Below are 13,694 nucleotides of genomic sequence, written 5' to 3' on the forward strand. Positions count from 1 at the left end.
GGGGGGGGGGAGATAATCTGTCCAACGTCTCATGGTTCTCATCACAAAATATAAACTGAATACAAGACGTGACGTCATTTGTCCTCATTGTATCAACAGTTCTTCCATCCCAAGTATCGTAGGCCTTAGGGTTGTTGACGTAAACACTAGGACTGTTTCTCGAATACAAAAAGATTTTATTCGAATACCTTCTATCTGTTTTGCTGTGATAAGGAAGATTTGTTTTGCAAGGAAACATCAAGTTGGGTTTCTCTGGAAAATGTCCTATAACACGGTTTATATATACAGAGCTTGATGTCGGAGTGTTGCAACTTGTTTCGTCCCGTTCAGAATGTAACGTGATGTTTCGGTTAATAGTCCGGGTTGAGCGGTGCGGTGCTGTTTCCTAAATCTCGATTTCAGTTTTCCACTTGAAAGTATGTTGGAAACTACATCGAATCACATCATGTTACCCTCCCACCACAGATCGATTAACAAGAACTGGACGTTTTAATAATTTTTCTTTATTGTATTTCGTTTTCTTTTTGGACTACTGGCTTAATTCGCTCGTTTTTACACCAAATGTATGGTTTCCTTGTGTATGCACAGGCAGCCTAACCCAGATCGTGAGTGCCTTTCGGAAGTTCCGTCTTTTAGGTGAACCGTTTGGCACACAACATCTTCCAATATTTCAGCGACAGACACGACCGGTGTGTCTAATGAGGTTTCTAGCATCGGGGATCATCAGTTTAGTTTAGTCATTCGTGTATCATTCTATCCAGTCAGCGTAGATGATTCAATGGTAAACATCAGGTTCTGCTGTCACGCTAAACTGCCCGATTCGCCATTATACTGCTGACTGTCCAATCTCTCGACCATTGGAGACCAAACCGAAGACAAAACGTCTGGCAACTTCTCCAGAGAACCTCAGTGTTGGGCACTGCATTTACCAAAGAAAAACCAGCTGGATGAAAAACTCTGCAAAGTGGGTAGTGTCAAATGCGGAAGGCATTTTAGGACAAACAACTGAGACAACAAAGCTAACTGCAAGCAACCTGTGATGGCGCAAGAATGTGGACGTGACAAGTCAGTGTGACTGTTGCTTTCAGTCGACCCTCATCGACATGACACTTTGAACTCCAAACAACAGAAATGTTTGGGGATGAACTTGCGACAGTTGGGATACATTTCTTAGTCCATAAATACTTGAAAAATCGAGTAAGTACCATCAACGAAGGAAAACGTTGGTAGCTCGGTTAGCGTAGATGTCGTTGGCTTGTTCGTTGAGCTCGGCAATTTGATTGCCTGAATAAGTGTACCACGTTCAAGTCTTCAAATTACATTTTTTGTAGATTTTTGAAGAGAATATCTAAATTACTATTATAACAAAGCGTCCTCTTGTTAGACGACCGATCCGTTTGTGATTTATATTGTTTTCGACCAATTATTTTAACTCAAGGTTTTGATGATTTCACGCATTGTTCTACTGGCGTCGTAGCGTTTTCCAGACTTGTTGGCGTCGGAGTTCTGCTTTCACTAACTGCATAATTGGTTTTGTCGTCCCTGGGTAAAATTTTGGTTCACTGCGGTCTTATTTTCACAGGGTTGCGTTGCTTAGTCTTCGCAATTCTCATTAAAGTTTTGGAATAGCCTCCGGTGTTTGTCATCACTCAACGCCAGGATAACCATCCTGCCACCATTTTTAAAAATCCCGGATACAAGTGGAAACACTGTTTTACATTAAGCCCAAAAGGTTTCAATCTAACGGAGCTCACAAAAGAAGTCATACAGGTCGCGTTTATTCATAAAAGATGGGGAAATACATTGTAGCGTGTAAGATTGTGTGAAAAAAACCCTGAAAAGTGTGCACACCAAAACACGTGGAAAAGAAGCGAATTCGGGTGGGACATGATGGCGTGAGAGAGAGACCATGATCAGGTTGTATTTGTGTAGGGCATAACCCGTCTGAATGATGTCGGAGTCTACACAGTGCTGATAAACATTGTATGATAACCATGTGAATATTAGAAACACGACACCATTCACATATCCAAAGTTGCAGTCAGTCATGAAAACGGACTGAAAGTTTCCAGCTTGGTTGTTTCCAAATTCCTCTGTTTCACGAATCGACTAAATAACTGGACCAGGCTAAACGTTCTTTCGTCTATTTGGAGCAACGGTTCTGCCTAAAAGATTCACCTGGACCAACCCTCCATCACGAAGTGCTGATAAGTGGCCTGTAAATAAATCGTACCTTTTCGGTTAAAATGGGGTGTTGAGGTCACAGTCTTTCCTAGTGCAAGTCGAGTTGAGTGTTGGACATTAGAGTGATCCGTGCGGTTAATACATACAAATGCATAAGTCACCATTCTGGAAAAGTACACTCATATCCACAAACCAATTTGGTTTCCAAGAGAGATAGTTGAATCCAGGGTGAATCCCTCGATTATGAAGTGGTTCTACAATGGAATTTGTTGCGTTAGGTCACCTCATGTTCGATTTTGTACTATCTTTGAAGAACCATCCGTCCATAAAACTGAGATTTTCCTCATTTATATAGGATTTAGGGAGCGTAGTATGTGAAACATGTGGTCTAATTAAAGCAATCTTTTGAGACACGTCAATCACAGGACAACTCGTGTTTTGTTTGATAATTTCAGCGCGTATGCTAATATTTTATTCCCAGTTTGCATGTTTCTAGAGGACGGTGCTTGTCTTGTCCCCTGTCACCTACGGCAGTTGCGTGATCGAAATTTCGCAATGGCAGTGATTTATCTTGACACCCCTGCTCCAGATTTCATCTCCATGAATGCCTAGGGGTGTATGAATCATATACTAGGTAGGAATATTGGCGGTGTTATATTTTCAAGCCCATCTTTATAGTTGGAAATGAACGGTCAGATTGCATCAATGATCACCACGAAAGATCTAAAGGCTGATAAATAAAACCTGGGAGCTCGAATCGGGTGGCGTTCGACATGACACTGCTAGGTCACACGAGGAAGTTTGGTTTCATCGTGGTTTATTTGGTCGGAATATAATGGATCATCCAGGTAATCCCTTAGCCTCTGACTTTCGTAACACAGATACACCAGTCACCTTTATGCAGTTAGTATCTGATCACAGTGTAACGGTGGTACTACTGATGGGAGAGACATGTGAGTAGCATGTTTTCTTGTTGTGAATTCGCTTGGTCTCTTGAAAAGGGAGATCTATTGTGGAATTTGTGGAGTCGCTCTGTAGCATTTGCTTGGATTTGAGCAACAGTCTTCAGGAAAGTTCAGAAAGACGCATTCAAAGAGAAGATGTATATTCAGTTTTGTAAGCAAGATACATATGATAGTTTTGCTTCTCTGTCCAATGGTCTGTAACTGTTCACTTGGCATTTTTTAATAATTCCGAAGCGAAGGCCTTCTTCCTTTCAACGGTATACTTCTTTCATTATCTGACTGATGCAACTTCAGAGAGTCCTTGCAGATCACGTATATACCCGCCTTCGCAATTCGTTCGTGCTCCGGTCACCCACTGAAAACAGCAATTTTTGTTAGATCGTAGTGTAGGATCGTGTCGATTAAATTACTGTATTCGGAAAGAACATCTGATCAATTTCCTTCCGAATCGACTAACATTATATCAAGTACATTCGTTTTATATGGCTGGTGTAGCCTTTTAATATTATCAGCTTTTGTCTTTACGTAGTATTTGATTTTTTTTATGATGCCAGAAAAAAGAAAGAACAAAGGTAATAAGTATGAGTGGACCGAGTGCATTTACAGTGGGTGAAAAGTGGTTGCTTCCTTGCCGGAAGAAAGTTGAGTGCGAAATTGTGTTGTCGACAGCACTTGATTTCACCAGCTATTTTGAGCTATGAACGAGGATTCCAAAAACAGAGGCGGATCTATGCGGGAAATTCGTGAAACACTGTACAGAGACTGTTTTTTGAGTGACAGTCAGCAGCAGTTGGGTTGTTGGTCTGATCGCCGAGCTTGGCAGTTGGATTGCGAACGTTTCATTACCAATGGAGGTAGCATGGTCAGTGCAGGATTGGGTGGGTGAATTCCTCCTCTTCTGCTTATGATTATATAGCTTCTAAACAGTAGCTAGTAGTTCTGGAAACGGTCTTCGCGTAGTTTGATTGGTCTCCTGTGAACCCAACTACCAAGCTCGGCAAATAGACCAACAACCAAGCAGCGCACCCAAGCTGACTACATTCCAGAACAGTCATCAGCAGTGCTCACCTCAAGAAAATCCAGCAAGTTTCGAACCTACAACATCTCAGCTTGTAGTTCAAATACCTGACTGTTCAACTAAGAGCGCATTTTGACAAGTTACATCACCATTCATCCTTTAATCATGGGGTACACACTTGGCGGTCAATCGTGCTTGCTCTCTTCGAGCCTAACGAGTGCATTTTATTCTTCCTCCGCGCTACTTATAGATTGTAGGTAGCATGAGGAGATTAGGGAAATTTTAACAGATTTTCAGGATGTCAGTGAAATCACTGCCGAAAAACGCAAATGTCTTCTACTTATCGGGAATCATCAGTAGTATACACATATGAAAATTGTCAGGTGGCCAGCTTTTATGCCCGGAGGCCACAGGTTCAAGCTCCTTAGGTTTTGTGGGAATCAGAACCCTGATAATTCCCAATAAGGAGTAAACAGCTGCTCAAAGCCTCTCCGCTTTTCAGCAAGGATTGAGTTTACTTGTAAGACGTTGACGTATTATCTTCGAGCTTCTTTTTCCCTGTATTTCTTATCCGACTTCAGTAATACATCCATTAGCGACTGATAAGTTTTTCTTATTTCGCATTTTTGTCTTGCAAACCGTGACAACATGAAATCCACTGTACTGAGCAAAAACGGCATCCACAGGAACGACTGTACTCACTTAGTGATATGTTTCTTGCAAATATCTGCTGAATTTGGAGACCAGTTTTTCAGATCAATATTTTCTTTTGATTTTTCTGTCCACGGGACCATATCAGTTAGGTTCTGCAGCGTAACCAGTGCCCACTCCACACGCCGATTTAAACAAATGAGGTTTTTTTATGCCAGTCTTCCTTCATGATTTATGGCCTTCTGACTCTTGTTCGACTTGGAATTCAACGTGTCTCCAATGCCTGACTAATACACTTGCTCAGTTACTTTCTGTTTCCCTTCTCATCCACCAGCCTCCTTCGGTCATCTATGATTGGTACCGCCAATCCTGGGTGGTATCTGGTTCAGACATTCCAAAGCCCGCTCCTCTAGGATACTGCAAGATCGCTCCCATGGAAATTGAAAACTAAATAATGCAAAATATTGTAAAATCAACAATAATAGTTTCTTTGTTGAAGCAATCGTTTTATTCCCGAGAATAATAACACCATTGAGCAAACCTAAGCGTTTCTGACGGGACATCGCCTTAATCTCTTTAGTTACCTTATCAAATTGACAGATAGACAGACAGACAGACAGTTGGTTAATTTTGCATGAACTATTGATGAAACACGCAAGACAGGTTGACAAAATGCCGTCAGTTATTGGGTATTTGGCGAGGAAAATCTTCACGAGAAAATTCATCTTGCAGCCAATCAATTTAATCTCACTGTCAGCAAGGGCGCCACAGAAAGACCGGACGTTACAGGCAAAAATGATTTGCTCCAAAGTTAGCCGTTACGATTTACTTCCAATTAGTTGAACGCACGGTTGATCTGATTAGTGTGCACCCATAGAATGCACTGAGCACTGCCTTAGACCGACTGGCATCGTTCAAGCTACGGTGAAAAAAAACGGAAAGCATTACCTCGTGCCGTCTTAATTTGATCAACGAACTGCTCCATTTCACTGGCATTAATGAGATAACTTTATGTATTCCCAAATTTGGACGGTTCATCGGAAAGAGCTTCAAGGCGACAGAAAAAAAGCCAAAACAGATCCAGAAACACACCAAACGTGACGCCTCAATCATAGCCCGTGTTACATCAAACCGCCTTGTATCCTGGATTTTCTAAAGTGACTAAAACATTGGGCAATCTCGGTTTGCCGTCGTTAGCACTGTGCCATTCACGTTTTCTCTCTTGAAAAACTGATTTGAATAACGTAAATGTGATACTAAACGTAGTATTTTGAGATGATGACAGATTTTATCCTTGAGGGTGGCGGACAACCCCGGCTGTCATCTGGTGGACTGCCACCACCGGAAAACCTCGCAATATTACTTAATTTATTGATTATTACATAGGGTATGTTCCCGTTTAAGCTTTACTTATAACTCCTTTCATTATATGCTGTTTTTTTGTTGCATCTTGTATCATCTTAAATCGTAATTGGATTTACTGAGTTATCTGCAAAAATCCACTTAAGACCATGTACTTTAAGGGTTGTGAGAGCGAGAGTGAGAGCAGAAATGACTTCATATATAGTGCGCTGTGGTTACTGGCATGCGATATCCAGTCATTCACTTGTCTCAGATAATGCTTATGGGTCATGCGATCCACTATCTGGCTCTTGCACAAAGCTTTTTACGCGCAGTTGGACAGTGTTGAACCATCAACTGATATACTTTGATGGCGTTTGGATGGCATTCTATTATTTAGTAAGATATAAACACAGCTATCTGTTCACAGGATCACGTAGAACGTTCTTAAAGTTGAACAAGTTTGAATTATTTTTTTTACTGGCTCGATGCCCGAAAGAATACTTGTTCAACGCGCATATCCGTCGGCACTGATTTGCAAGCGATATCTAGGGCTGTCGGGTTCGTCATCCTGGCTCCTTATATATTTTTGATTAAATTCATGTACTTCTGCCCTACTTGGCTATATTGACTTTGGTTAAAACGCGGCCAATGAGCATCAGTTACGTGCGTCATATATGTGCTGAACGCAGCCTATTGATGACTTCGATGGACAGCTACGGAGTTGATAAGTATCTTGTCTGACATTTGAGTCGCTCCTTCGAAAGATAAATAATTTGAACTTTCCATATATATTTATTTTTCCTCTTTTTCAAACTTTTTTGTGGGAGCTCAGGCATTTCATTAGCTGACTGCCACGCTCTTCTGTTTAGTGGGACGAGAAATATTTACATTCCACCTTGCTCAGCAAATGCATTTATTGAGCAAATCGTTCGAATGTCACAAGCCTTCCCGCATACAGTCGTTCTCATCATTAGGATACGACAAATGAGCGGAAGCAATTGAGTTATACGAGAAAATATGTCACTCGAGAACATACTCTCTGTCAGATATTAAAAGACTGTGTTTGCCAGGGGGAAACTGCGAAGATCCAGTTATTTTTGGCAAAAAAGATGCTGACGCACAGAGTGTTTGGCAAAACATACTCGCCGAGAGTTTTGTTTTCCACTTAAAGTCGAGTGGCCAACATTCCTCTCATTGTTATGCTGATCTAATTCTCATCAGATCTGAAGCACATCCACTGTGCCTGGCGAAATGAGTTTTCCAAAAGCAGAAAATGGTCTTTTTCACGTTGACGTGCACGTTTTATTATGAACGAGAACTATTTTTCCAGAATGTTTTTCCAAATAGCAATGAGGAAGAGATAACAAAAAGGGGTTTGTTTATTGAAGCTACTAAGAACTTTTTTTTCGAGTCCTGCCATCGATCCTCTCTGAAAAGTTTGAAATTCCTTTCCACTTTGAAGTCCTTCTGCTGCCCCCGCTTTGTAAAGTTCAAATTCTTCCTCCATTGGTCAATTTTTTGACCGCGATGCTGTAACCACCAACTTTTTGGTGCCCGTTAAAATCCGCCACTTACGATGGGTCAGTGGGAACTGAAAACGAGAACTCTACAATCCGCGTCAACCTAAGTGTCCCGAGTTCTGCTGATGCGATTAACAAAAGCAAATACTCTACTTACCTATCACATAACTTTTCAACAGAGTGAGTGCCTACGTATTTAACCGTGTTATGTGAAAACAGTAATGCGGGAACCTCATGTCACGTGACCAATTAGTTTCCAGTTCTCAGTCCCAGGCGCTAAGACATTTTCAAGAGAACTGGTCGGATAAGCATCACTGTTGAGATTTAAGGGAGTCTAGCATTTATTGTTGATTCTTCTCTTTTGCTTCTGTGGTGTAAAGTTGTTATTTTTTGCTTTTCGTTGTTTGTGTTTCCTTTATATATTACACTTTCATTTTTACTTGAAGTCAACCAAAAGTTGCGGCCTACACGGACCGATTTTTAGTATTGTGCAATAAGTTCGATACAGCCGCATTGGTTGTTTCAATTCGTGGTCCGTTGCCTTGGTTTGGTATGCGTATTTTTCCTGATTTACTTTTTTTGTCCAAGAGCCCCTCGGAATCAGAGTTACTTCACTTGGCGTGTAGAAACGTGCATAAACCCATGAATCGAGGTTTGTACCTTTGTGGTTTGATTATTGTGGTGCATTAATTGATCAGCCAGCGGTCCGATTTCTGGTGTCTTGCGCGCAACTCAACATAGACAACCCCGGAGGAAATCAAGTACCGTTCCCTATTGCTCGCAATGTTTCTGTGATTACGCCATCAAACGTAATCAATGAACCAGAATCCAAATCGATAGATTGTTCAGCTAGTTATGATCTATATAATGTACACTGCGCCGATTTTAACTTAAAAAAGTTAAGACAGCGACCCTCATCTGCCATTACAATATTGATCCCATTCTTGCCTATGGCAAGTGAAGAAATCTTTTTGTGTATGCGTGCCCCCTCACGCATTAGAACTGGTGGTGAAGAGTTTGTGCTGAAGGAAAAAGTCGATAGATGTTTTTATTTTGGTTCATCAATGCTACAGATGGACACATTTTTGGAGACTTTCAGCTACTTACATCGAACTCAAGTTACGATACACCTAATACTAATATATGCTAAGAGGAACAGAAAAATAAATCCCAAGGGGCGCACATCAGATCTTTGGAATACTATGTTTTGCGTGGAAAAATTTTCACACTTGTCTCGGTTTTAACGGGTCACTAAGGAGAACATTTCACAGCGTATATTACTGTGGTTCCGACCCGGTGAGGTTCGAATTTGTTCCACGGCTAAAAGTCACAAAACAGTTTGGCTTTAAAGCCCTACATCCACAGTATCTGCAGTTGGTGGTTGCAAGGCGGAGGTCTTACACATGAAGCGATGGTGAAACCAGTCAACTAGACCACCAGAAAAAAAATGTTTTTAAGATGGCGTAATCTGACGAAGCTACCTGTTGTCGGTTCAAGTTTCCCTGTGAAATGTAACGCAAAAAAAATCCCCATTGATAGACAGAAGCTAATCTTTCTGTCTTCTCAAAAAGCGTCTCAAAATCTGATGAATACATGCTGCATTTCGAACAACATAGAGTGAATGCTTGAGGAATTTCCCTTGCCGCCTTTTCCAAGCGGATTTACAACTGCTTAATGAAAACCGTGGAGTTTTAAGAAAACAGTTCAGTCACGTGCGCAATAGGCTTATCTGATGAAATACGGTCACAGAATAGATAACGACCTGTTCAGTAACTTGAATAGGACATAGCAAAGACAGTCTGAGGATGGACTAAGCTTCCGCCTTATGTTGACTGACGGCTGAACTATACAAATATCCTTCGTATCCGTTAAATTCACTTTGGAATGTTACCATTGAAAATACTGGTAAACCCTGGAACCGAGAAATCCTTGGGGAAATCAAGTCCCGTTCCAACAGTGTGAGATTACAAGATGTATTCAGCATCATCATCATCATCGACAGCATGACATCAATGTTTAACACCGATGCTTCACTGCCGTACAACCATGACTTATTTGAAAGCCTTATTGTAAAGAAAAGAGTAAAGGTGGACGGGGAAGGGACTTAGTGCTAGCTTAACACAATCATTTCGAGGTGCCTACACCTCCAGACATTCACTCAGACAATCTGGATAGAGACTGACAACAAGAACGCCACTGACATCGGTTGGCAGCCATATCTTGTAGTGTCTCCAATCAGGCACAGTGAGGATCACGCGGTCCCCATCCTGGAAGGCGAATAGCACCGACAGCACCCAAGCGTTTGGTGATCTCTTTCATACTCCTCTGCCAAGTCAAGGGTTGGCCACTTCTCTGTTTACGCCACTCTGAGTTGGGCATGGAAAACAGCACTCTCTTCGGCAAACGATGGTTCGGCATGCGTAAAACATGTCCCAACCAACGCAGCTTCTGGTGCTGAACACATTCTTCAACTGAAGTACCCGTTACACAACCAAAAACACGCTTTCTAACTGCCTCGTTACGGATTCGCTGACACCAACCCACACGAGCTATGGTTCTGAGACGAAGATTGTTGAACATCTGAAGACGTCTCAGGTCCGCTGCTCGAATAGGCCAAGTCTCACAGCCATACAACAAAACAGCCCGTACTGTAGCTTGATACACACCTCCCTTCAGATTCAGGGATAAATCACTCTGACGCCATGTCTCTCAAATTAGCAAACACATGACCTTGCAGTTTGTGTATTCAGCGCAATAACAAGAATGCCGTTGAAATTTGGATATTCCACAGGTAAAACGCTGGCTAGTTCCATCGGTGCGTCCCTCCACCACTGAAAAAGTTTGACTGCCACTTGCAACATTAATTTAGTTGTTGATTAACGCGTTGAGGAATAGTTTAGTCTTCAAACTGTCAGATAATGGGGAGACTTTAATGTCATCTAAATGCCGCTCAAACACGGAATAGCTAGAAAAAAAGAAAAAAGACACACATATGTCCCCAAGTTATTGTGCAGTGGCTCCGAAAACCACCATGCTTAGCAAATTTGTTGATTCCCTGGTCTTTCGAAACTAGACTGGACATTTGCAACCATAACAAATTTGGTTCTCCTCAGGAAATTACTCAGTATATGAATGTCATCCCTTATAGTGCGCAAACTGAAATTTTTCTTTTTACAGGGAACTTTGAGTGCACTGTCTACTTTCATAGAATTCACTATTTCAGTACTGTTGTGGACCACGATCCCTTAATGCCTTCTTATTACCGTGAACCCCGGTTTGGATAGTCGCTTGAGCGTCTGGTGCGCTTGGCTAAACCAGAATAGTCGATAAACGCGCGAGCCAGCTTCTCTCTGTTCATCACTGTCGCGTACAAGCTGTCAAAAGTGATACTCAGAACACAACTCATCTGTCAAGGGCGAGTGAGGAACAACCAATGAAATCTGTTTCAACGAAAACGGTTATTCCATTGGCAGTTAAGTAGTCCCGTTACGTTCGGAGCTGGTTCTCCTAATAAGTACGCACCACTACCGAGTTTACCCATAATAAATGAGGTTGGTAGCATTTGCGAAGTAAGCGAATTTTACCAACCGAAATTTCAACTTGCCTATAAGCATAATCCTTTGATTTATTTCCTTCGTTTGTGGGGTAACCCTTCAGGGTGGCTTCTTACGTTTGTATTGGGTCCCAGAGGTGCATCTGTTCTTTAAAACTTCTTTCTCCGTTATGCTTCTCCGAAACCTTTGTCGGGATAAATGAATGCCAAATGGTGCATAACTTGCAGTCAGTAAACAGGTTCATGATCATCGGCCGTAGCGCAGCAGTGCTTTTGCTTCGTGAGAAATTAAACTAGTAATCAAACAGTGTTTCCTGGGTTTTGAGGGGATTTTTCAAATGTAAGTCTGAACTATGCTTCTGGGCCTATTCTGACGATTCTCTCTTGTCAGAGCTTTTACTTTAGCTGGAGCACTAACATATTCATTTGTGAGCATCCACAAGAAATGTTTTGACCATCAGGCTCGCCCATAATCCTGAAAATTTTACATACTATTTAGGCTTAGCATACCGTTGTTCTCAAGCCCTTACCGAGTGCGCAATTAGTTATGAAGCTAAAAGTAATCCTCACGTGACATCATTCATAGGAACCTATTCCCTCATTCTTAGCGCTTTGCATGCCTTGCCTTGGAACTCGTTCTGGAACACAAGGACATTTGACAGCGAGGTGACATCGTGGGTGAATCTAAATAGGTTTCACAAACACGACATACTGTAAAAATTCAGTTACTATACGCAAAACTCTCAAAGTAAGTTTGCACCTCCAACGCGGACTAGTACGTTGCACTTGATGGTCTCTAAATTTGAAGACTGATGAGTCCTTAGACTGGATTCATTGGCCGTGTGACCCACATATAACCTGCTCCGATGTGGTACTAAATATAGCTGTAAGCAAGGTTCTAGTTTTTTATTCTTCATGCGCTCGAGAAAAATCAATTGTTTCCACAACCAATAATGCTGATTTTTGGTGGAACATCGTCCACGTTGAGGTCACAAATAGGGCTGGACATAAGCATGACACTTGAAATGTTCCAAAGCTAGAATCGGACTTACACACTGAAAAATATCCAAGTTTTGATCCAAGCCTCGAGTGAACCTATAAGTTTGTCGTCGCGTGCAACATAACAATACTTGCAACAGTTTTCGTCGCAGTTATATTTGAATGATTCCCAAAATAGCGGAATACACTCATTTCATGCCAATTAAAAACATCATAAATGAGAGATTCAGTTGGGGTCCAGGTGAGTCTCCCATCAGATTTGACTGGTATGCAAATGTGTGTTCCATGAGATCTTGTTCTTGACAAAGGGTTTGTGCAATCGGATTTCAAGGGCCTCAGTTGCCCGACTTGTATGAACTGACGCACCGAGACGTGGTAAACCGACCGCACTACATCAGCCGTTTACGTGGAGTATAAAACTGACAGAACAGTAAATAAATAATGGTCAACGGCAGTGCATAACGCCGTCAGTCGACTACCTGGCATGTAGACATTTTTGTTTTGATATTACACCTAAAAGTGCAACTATGACCTGTTAGGTTCCTTTTCTGCCGATCCGTCCAACAGTCGTTTTAGAATTCAAGACTATGCGCTTCGATAGTATGCCTTGTTTGTCAAACGGTTATTCCAACCATCTCTCATCCGCTTCACTTTGATCTCACCTTAAGTCACCAAGCCCACCATTACTTGAAATTTGATCCCGTAGCCGTACTACCCCTCACTTGGGTAGATATTTGAGAGAAATGAGTTAAAGTACCCACACTTGTTTTCTTGGCTGCGCCTTGCTAGCGACATTTTGGTGATTGCTTTAGTGCCGTCTCGCTCCTTTGTGTGGTTATCACCTGTGATTTATTACAGTCTAACATTGGACTCACTGTAAAAATTTATGCAAAAATGTATACCGTCTAAGCGACGAGATTTGTATTCTTGTAGTCTTGATGTCCACGCACAGGTTTTTTGGTTTTCTCACTGAAACCACTCGTAACTATCGTCGAAATATTCGCTTTGCGAGGCAGGCTCATTTTCCTAATTTTTTTACCATGAGACCCTGATTCTGGGCTACGACAAGACCAGCGGCACGACCCGAACCTTGTCTGAGTACTCCTGTCCCAGTGTGTTCGCTCACTTCTTGTCACAGCACTGAATATTCCAGCCATTATTATTGAACCTCCATTCTGCTTAACCCGCTTCGCTTGACTTTTCTCCCCCGGAACAAGGCAACGTGGCGGCCAAAGCGTAGATGTGTGGCATTGTCGACGACCCACGAAGAGTGTTGGTAACAGCGGCACGCATAAATTTCTAACCCGCCCATCAGAAAGCGGCTAACGCCTTCAAAAGTGTTGCAACGGTATTTTTATCAGCTTAGTTCTCGGTCTGAGCTTCCCAAGCTAGCGCTCACGTCAAAATAACCAAAACGAAGTGAGGAACACTTGTACAGCGCTATATATATATATATATAT

This window comes from Opisthorchis viverrini (genome assembly GCF_000715545.1).
Source record: "Opisthorchis viverrini unplaced genomic scaffold opera_v5_102, whole genome shotgun sequence".
Classification (NCBI taxonomy): Eukaryota; Metazoa; Platyhelminthes; class Trematoda; order Opisthorchiida; family Opisthorchiidae; genus Opisthorchis; species Opisthorchis viverrini.